The following is a 9288-nucleotide window of genomic DNA, read 5'->3' as shown; positions in this document are numbered from 1 at the left end:
TGTGGGTCGTGGCTGCGCTCTGAATCACAGCCTTTTTCCCAATTTCAGAACAGCCCTCGATGACGCAGCAACATGGTTAATGCTTCGTCACCACCACCAACACAACCACCACAACCACCACAACCACCACCACCACCACCACCCACACCTTCTAACACCACAACCACCACCACCTCCTTTATCAACAGCACCACCACCATCACCAGCACCATCACCACCCCCTCCACAACCACCACCACCACCATCAAGACCACCACCACAACAACCACCACAACAACCACCACCATCACCACCACCACCAACACCTACCACCACAACAACCACCACCACCACCACCCACACCTTCTAACACTACAACCACCACGATCTCCTTTATCACCAGCCCCACCAGCACCATCAGCACCACCAGTACCACCATCACTAACACCATCACAGCTCTCCTCCTTGCCGAAGCTTTGATCTCACCGCCGAGACGTGACGGAGGGATGGGTTGGGTGGAGTTCTGAGGGACTGGTTGGGTGGAGTGCTGAGGGGTTAGATGAAGGTTGGGTGGAGCGCAGTGTTATATGTTGGGTGGGGCGCTGAGGGTTGTGTGGAGGTTGGGGGGTGGTCGGGTTGAGGTTGGGTGGAGCGCTGTGGTATGTCTTAGGTGGAGCGCTGAGGGTTGGGTGGAGGTTGGGTGGAGTTCTGAGGGACGGGTTGGGTGGAGTGCTGAGGGGTGAGTTGGGTGTTGCGCTGAGGGTTGGGTGGAGGTTGGGTGGTAGTCGGGTTGAGGTTGGGTGGAGCGCTGAGGGATGTGTGGGGTAGCGGTTGGGTGGAGGTTGGGTGGAGCGCTGAGGGATGTGTCGTGGAGGTTGGGTGGAGCGCTGAGGGATGTGTCGGGTGGAGGTTTGGTGGAGCGCTGAGGGATGTGTCGTGGAGGTTAGGTGGAGCGCTGAGGGATGTGTCGTGGAGGTTGGGTGGAGCGCTGAGGGATGTGTCGGGTGGAGGTTGGGTGGAGCGCTGAGGGATGTGTCGTGGAGGTTGGGTGGAGCGCTGAGGGATGTGTCGGTGGAGGTTGGGTGGAGCGCTGAGGGATGTGTCGGGTGGAGGTTAGGTGGAGCGCTGAGGGATGTGTCGTGGAGGTTGGGTGGAGCGCTGAGGGATGTGTCGGGTGGAGGTTGGGTGGAGCGCTGAGGGATGTGTCGGGTGGAGGTTGGGTGGAGCGCTGAGGGATGTGTCGGGTGGAGGTTGGGTGGAGCGCTGAGGGATGTGTCGGGTGGAGGTTGGGTGGAGCGCTGAGGGATGTGTCGGGTGGAGGTTAGGTGGAGCGCTGAGGGATGTGTCGGTGGAGGTTGGGTGGAGCGCTGAGGGATGTGTCGGTGGAGGTTGGGTGGAGCGCTGAGGGATGTGTCGGGTGGAGGTTGGGTGGAGCGCTGAGGGATGTGTTGGGTGGAGGTTTGGTGGAGCGCTGAGGGATGTGTCGGGTGGAGGTTTGGTGGAGCGCTGAGGGATGTGTCGTGGAGGTTAGGTGGAGCGCTGAGGGATGTGTCGTGGAGGTTAGGTGGAGCGCTGAGGGATGTGTCGTGGAGGTTGGGTGGAGCGCTGAGGGATGTGTCGGTGGAGGTTGGGTGGAGCGCTGAGGGATGTGTCGGGTGGAGGTTTGGTGGAGCGCTGAGGGATGTGTCGTGGAGGTTAGGTGGAGCGCTGAGGGATGTGTCGTGGAGGTTGGGTGGAGTGCTGAGGGATGTGTCGGGTGGAGGTTAGGTGGAGCGCTGAGGGATGTGTCGGGTGGAGGTTGGGTGGAGCGCTGAGGGATGTGTCGGGTGGAGGTTGGGTGGAGCGCTGAGGGATGTGTCGGGTGGAGGTTGGGTGGAGCGCTGAGGGATGTGTCGGGTGGAGGTTGGGTGGAGCGCTGAGGGATGTGTCGGTGGAGGTTGGGTGGAGCGCTGAGGGATGTGTCGGGTGGAGGTTAGGTGGAGCGCTGAGGGATGTGTCGGTGGAGGTTGGGTGGAGCGCTGAGGGATGTGTCGGTGGAGGTTGGGTGGAGCGCTGAGGGATGTGTTGGGTGGAGCGCTGAGGGATGTGTCGGGTGGAGGTTGGGTGGAGCGCTGAGGGATGTGTCGGTGGAGGTTGGGTGGAGCGCTGAGGGATGTGTCGGGTGGAGGTTGGGTGGAGCGCTGAGGGATGTGTCGGGTGGAGGTTGGGTGGAGCGCTGAGGGATGTGTCGGTGGAGGTTGGGTGGAGCGCTGAGGGATGTGTCGGGTGGAGGTTTGGTGGAGCGCTGAGGGATGTGTCGGGTGGAGGTTGGGTGGAGCGCTGAGGGATGTGTCGGGTGGAGGTTGGGTGGAGCGCTGAGGGATGTGTCGGGTGGAGGTTGGGTGGAGTGCTGAGGGATGTGTCGGGTGGAGGTTGGGTGGAGCACTGAGGGGTTGGGTGTAGGTGGAGCGCTGAGGGTTGGGTGGAGGTTGGGTGGAGCTCTGAGGGATGCTTCTCTCTGACGGCCGTCTGCATTGGGAGCCTCAGAGCAGGCAGGTCAGTGGCGTCCTCCAGGCAGAAGCACTTATCCGCTAATAGCTTACCTTAAGTGTGAGGAAGAGTGAATTTACGCTGAAACCTCCTTTTAGTCGTTTTAATTACCGCCCTCTGTCTCTCTGTCGTCACACTGGAAATGTCACTTCAGGGATGAGAAAAGGAGCTTCCATATGCTGTCTAGAATATAAAAAATGTATCGTCATTTTTCTTGATTCGATTTTTATTTGTATTTGTTGGTTATATATTTTATATATTTTATACGCGATTTGACACTAAGGTTTCAAAAGCACTTGCCCATCGGGCAAGTACAGGTCAGGTTCAACTTGCCCGAATGTGATGTTCACTTGCCCAAATTATAATCAGAATCGTGAACGGGCATCTTTTTGCCAGGCCCCCGCCCTGGTTTTGGGGGGGCTCAGAAAAATCATCCTAGCTCAGACTGAAGCTGAATGTTAGCTTCCACACATGTTGTGTTTAAAAAATAACAAACTTCTCTTTGTTTACTTATTTATCGAGTGGTCACATCGTGCCATGAAGTGATTTCAGTCCACCTTTTCAACCTATCAAAGCTATCGCCAAGATATATGTAGACCTGCATGATTTTATGCAAATGTACATAACTAAATGTCAGAGGTAGTAGCAAAGATATGTCTTTTTTAACTTTCAAGTTTCTTGTAGCTCTAACTGAATAATCACAATCGTGTTTCTAGTAGTGTTGTCAGTCACGACACTGGATTTTCTAATTTCGACACTATACCTTTTTTCAGGAAAGAACATACCCAAAGTAAATAGAGTATATCTCCACAACTGCAAGGGCGATAATGTCATCTTTGTGCCAAAAGAAAGATTGTTGTGCAAGTGAAATATTCAATGGGGATAATACTTGATTAAAGTGAAAAAAGCCATGGAACACAGCATAAGTGGAAGATAACATTTCCACCTGAAATAATTATCAGTTGGACGTTATCAGTTGGGAGCGCTGTCTTACTATGAGAAACAAATAAAGGTAGATATCTTACAATTTTGACACTTGACACCTCTATTTAAAGTTAAGGGCAAATATAATCGAATGCACCAATACAAGCCAAACACTCGCAAATAAATATATGGCCACTAGATTGCGCTGAAGAATATGTTTTCTGATTGAAGGCAATTTACCTATTTCCTAAGAAACCTTCTCTTATTCATTGATTGAAAACACCATGTTTAGTTGCAAAATTTGGCCCTGACACTGGATAAACTGTTTATGGTGGTTTTATTCGATCAGAATCAACTTTGTGGACAAAAATCACAAAGGTAATACTTCATTTTTGGTTGTTAAAAGAAAAGGGGACGTTTCTTCTTCAGTTGTTATTTGCGATTTTTAGTGCAGAATGATATGGTTTGGACTGTTGGAATAAGTGGAGGCTCAGCTTTCATGTATTATATACCGTATTTTCCGCACTATAAGGCGCACCGGAGTATAAGCCGCAGCAGATAAATTGAATTTTGTGTACATATATAAGTCGCACTGGACTATAAACCGCAGGTGTTTTAATGTTTAATTACCATTACCCACTATGTTTTATTCGATACATTTCGACAGTGTTACCCCTTATGGGTTTTTCTTGATGACAGATAAAAAACGATGACAGTGTTACCCTTTACGTTTCATTTGATAAAAACGACAGTATTACCCCTTATGTTTTTTTGCCATGGTGACTGATGAAAATAAGAAAGGACAATTTCTTTCTTTTTTTCAAATATGTTACCCCTTATATTTTATTTGACAAAGACAAAAGTGTTTAATCTTACGTTTTTTTTCATGACGACCAATAAAAAACAACAGTGTTACCCCTTATGTTTTTTTTCATGACGACATATAAAAAACAACAGTGTTACCCCGTATGTTTTTTTTCATGACGACCAATAAAAAACAACAGTGTTACCCCTTATGTTTTTTTTAATGACGACCAATAAAAAACAACAGCGTTACCCCTTATGTTTTTTTTCATGACGACCAATAAAAAACAACAGTGTTACCCCTTATGTTTTTTTTCATGACGACCGATAAAAAACAACAGTGTTACCCCTTATGTTATTTTCATGACGACCAATAAAAAACCACAGTGTTACCCCTCATGTTTTTTTTCATGACGACCAATAAAAAACAACTGTGTTACCCCTTATGTTTTTTTTCATGTCGACCAATAAAAAACAACTGTGTTACCCCTTATGGTTTTTTTCATGACGACCAATAAAAAACAACAGTGTTACCCCTTATGTTTTTTTTCATGTTTCATGTTTTATTTGATAAATATCGACAGTGTTACCCCTTATATTTATTTCATGACGGCCGATAAAATACGACAGAGCTAACTCTCATGCTATTTCCATGTTGACCAATACATAACAGTCGCACCCCTGTCTACGTTTTTACAGGGATCCGATCATCAGCTGTTTAGAGTATTAACCTCGGAACTTAACAATGCACCATCGAGACACCGTGCAAAGTCATCACAAAGGTTATACTTGACTTTATAATTCACATGAAATAGAGATAAGTGAGTTCCAACTGTCGACATCAACCGGACTTGAACCCCGGTCTCCAGGGGGTTAGCTCACAGCTCTCTCCACTTCCCACTGAGATTTATATTATAAATATGTCTGAGGTTATATATGACAATACCCCTTATATTTTATTTGACAAAGACAACAGTGATACCCTTTATGTTTTTTTTCATGACGACCAATAAAAAACTACAGTGTTTTCCATTATGTTTTCTTTCATGACGACCAATAAAAAACAACAGTGTTACCCCTAATGTTGTTTTTTTCATGACGACCAATAAAAAACAACAGTGTTACCCCTTATGTTTTTTTTCATGACGACCAATAAAAAACAACAGTGTTACCCCTTATGTTTTTTTTCATAACGACCAATAAAAAACAACAGTGTTACCCCTTATGTTTTTTTTCATGACGACCAATAAAAAACGACAGCGTTACCCCTTATGTTTTTTTTCATGACGACCAATAAAAAGCGACAGTGTTACCCCTTATGTTTTTTTTCATGACGACCAATAAAAAACCACAGTGTTACCCCTTATGTATTTTTTCATGACGACCAATAAAAAACAACTGTGTTACCCCTTATGGTTTTTTTCATGACGACCAATAAAAAACAACAGTGGTACCACTTATGTTTTTTTTCATGACGACCTATAAAAAACAACAGTGTTACCCCTAATGGTTTTTTTCATGACGACCAAAGAAAAACGACAGTGTCACCCCTCATTATTCATTTGATAAAAAAGCTTGTTTTTTATTGGTCGTCATGAAAAAAAACATAAAGGGCATAAAAAACGACCGATAAAAAACGACAGTGTTTCATTTGATAAAAACGACAGTGTTACCCCTTGTGTTTTTTTTCATGACGACCAAAGAAAAACAACAGTGTTACCCCCTATGTTTTATTTGATAAATATCGACAGTGTCACCCCTTATATTTATTTCATGACGGCCGATAAAATACGACAGAGTTAACCCTCATGCTATTTCCATGTTGACCAATACATAACAACAGTCGCACCCCTGTCGACGTTTTTGCAGGGATCCGATCATTAGCTGTTTAGCGTGTTAACCTCCGAACTTAACAATGCACCATCGAGACACCGTGCAAAGTCATCACAAAGGTTATACTTGACTTTATAATTCACATGAAATAGAGATAAATGTCTTCCAACTGTCAACATCAACCGGACTTGAACCCCGGTCTCCAGGGGGTTAGCTCACAGCTCTCTCCACTTCCCACTGAGAATTGTCTTATAAGTATGTCTGAGGTTATATATGACAATACCCCTTATATTTTATTTGACAAAGACAACAGTGATACCCTTTATGTTTTTTTTCATGACGACCAATAAAAAACAACAGTGGTTCCCATTATGTTTTCTTTCATGACGACCAATAAAAAACAACAGTGTTACCCCTAATGTTGTTTTTTTCATGACGACCAATAAAAAACAACAGTGTTACCCCTTATGTTTTTTTTCATGACGACCAATAAAAAACAACAGTGTTACCCCTTATGTTTTTTTTCATGACGACCAATAAAAAACAACAGTGTTACCCCTTATGTTTTTTTTCATGACGACCAATAAAAAACGACAGTTTTACCCCTTATGTTTTTTTTCATGACGACAAATAAAAAGCGACAGTGTTACCCCTTATGTTTTTTTTCATGACGACCAATAAAAAACCACAGTGTTACCCCTTATGTTTTTTTTCATGACGACCAATAAAAAACAAGTGTTACCCCTTATTTATTTTTTCATGACGACCAATAAAAAACAACTGTGTTACCCCTTATGTTTTTTTTCATGACGACCTATAAAAAACAACAGTGTTACCCCTTATGGTTTTTTTCATGACGACCAAAGAAAAACGACAGTGTCACCCCTCATTATTCATTTGATAAAAACGACAGTGTTACCCCCTTTGTTTTGATTGCTAAATATCGACAGTGTTACCCCTTATGTTTTTTCATGACGACCGACAAAAAACGACAGTGTTTCATTTGATAAAAACAACAGTGTTACCCCTTGTGTTTTTTTTCATGACGACCAAAGAAAAACAACAGTGTTACCCCCTATGTATTATTTGATAAATATCGACAGTGTCACCCCTTATATTTATTTCATGACGGCCGATAAATTACGACAGAGTTAACCCTCATGTTTTTTCCATGTTGACCAATAAATAACAACAGTTGCACCCCTGTCGACGTTTTTGCAGGGACCCGAACATGAGCTGTTTAGAGTGTTAACCTCCGAACTTAACAATGCACCATCGAGACACCAGGTACAGTCATCACAAAGGTTATACTTGACTTTATAATTCACATGAAATAGAGATAAGAGTCTTCCAACTGACGACATCAACCGGACTTGAACCCCTGTCTCCAGGGGGTTAGCTCACAGCTCTCTCCACTTCCCACTGAGATTTGTATTTAAATTATGTCTGAGGTTATATATGACAATGCAATAGACATGATAGCATTACGTTTAAAATTAAAGATATTGTGATTTTCCACAGATATTGAGCCACGGTCTCCAGTGGGTTAGGCAGAGTGCACTCCACTGCACCACTGAGGCGATAACAATACACAATAATCAATCATCAATAAAGAGGATATACATGACATTAAAATGTATGTGTGTATTTCTATTATTTCCCTTATGATTTTTTTCATGACGACCAATAAAAAACGACAGTGTTACCCCTTATATTTTATTTGACAAAGACAACAGTGTTACCCTTTATGTTTTTTTTCATGAAGACCAATAAAAAACAACAGTGGTACCCCTTATGGTTTTTTCATGACGACTGATAAAAAAAGACAGTGTTACCCCTTATATTTTATTTGACAGAGACAACAGTGTTACCCCTAATGTTTTTTTTCATGATGACCAATAAAAAACAACAGTGTTACCCCTTATGTTTTTTTTCATGATGACCAATAAAAAACAACAGTGTTACCCCTTATGCTTTTTTCATGACGACCAATAAAAAACAACAGTGTTACCCCTTATGTTTTTTTCATGACGACCAATAAAAAACAACAGTGTTCCCCTTATGTTTTTTTTCATGACGACCAATAAAAAACAACAGTGTTACCCCTTATGTTTTTATCATGACGACCAATAAAAAACAAGAGTGCTACCCCTTATGGTTTTTTTCATGACGACCAATAAAAAACAACAGTGTTGCCCCCTATGTTTTTTTTCATGACGACCAAAGAAAAACGACAGTGTCACCCCCTATGTTTTGATTGATAAATATCGACAGTGTTACCCCTTATGTTTTTTTTCATGACAACCAAAGAAAAACGACAGTGTCACCCCTCATGTTTCATTTGATAAAAACGACAGTGTTACCCCCTATGCTTTAATTGATAAATATCGACAGTGTTACCCCTTATGTTTTTTTCATGATGACCAATAAAAAACAACAGTGTTACCCTTATATATTTTTTCATGACGACCAATAAAAAACAACAGTGTTACCCCTTATGGGTTTTTTCATGACGACCAAAGAAAAATGACAGTGTCACCCCTCATGTTTCATTTGATAAAAACGACAGTGTTACCCCCTGTTTTAATTGATTAATATCGACAGCGTTACCCCTTATGTTGTTTTCATGATGACCGAATAAAAAGGACAGTGTTACCCCTCATGTTTCATTTGATTAAAACGACAGTGTTACCCCTTGTGGTTTTTTCCATGACGACCAAAGAAAAACAACAGTGTTAACCCCTATGTTTTATTTGATAAATATCGACAGTGTTACCCCTTTTGTTTTTTTCATGACGACCAATAAAAAACAACAGTGTTACCCCTTATGATTTTTTCATGACGACCAATAAAAAACAACATTGTTACCCAGGGACGCGGGAAATGGGGGTGCTTAGGGTGCTGCAGCACCCCCCCCCCCTGGCGGCACCTGGCTGTAACTGCAAGTGAGAATGTTTTTTTTTGTATATTTTGATCATACAACATGAATTTTCATACAATTATTGACATCCACCCTTTTTATGATATTTATCAAATTATCATTTCATTTTATTTAGAACATTGTCTGTGTAGGCTGACGTAGGCTATGACGCACAACGCAGAACTGTCCATAGCTGAATATGGTACTATGCTGATTTTACGTAAGCATGTTGGTGTTCAACATCTGTTGTAGTGAACATTCTAAAACTGTTGTAAAATGTTCCTGCCATATTAATAGAC

This window comes from Gadus morhua, chromosome 9 (assembly GCF_902167405.1).
Source record: "Gadus morhua chromosome 9, gadMor3.0, whole genome shotgun sequence".
Classification (NCBI taxonomy): domain Eukaryota; kingdom Metazoa; phylum Chordata; class Actinopteri; order Gadiformes; family Gadidae; genus Gadus; species Gadus morhua.
The sequence above is the reverse complement of the archived record's forward strand: the minus strand, read 5'-3'. Positions refer to the sequence as shown.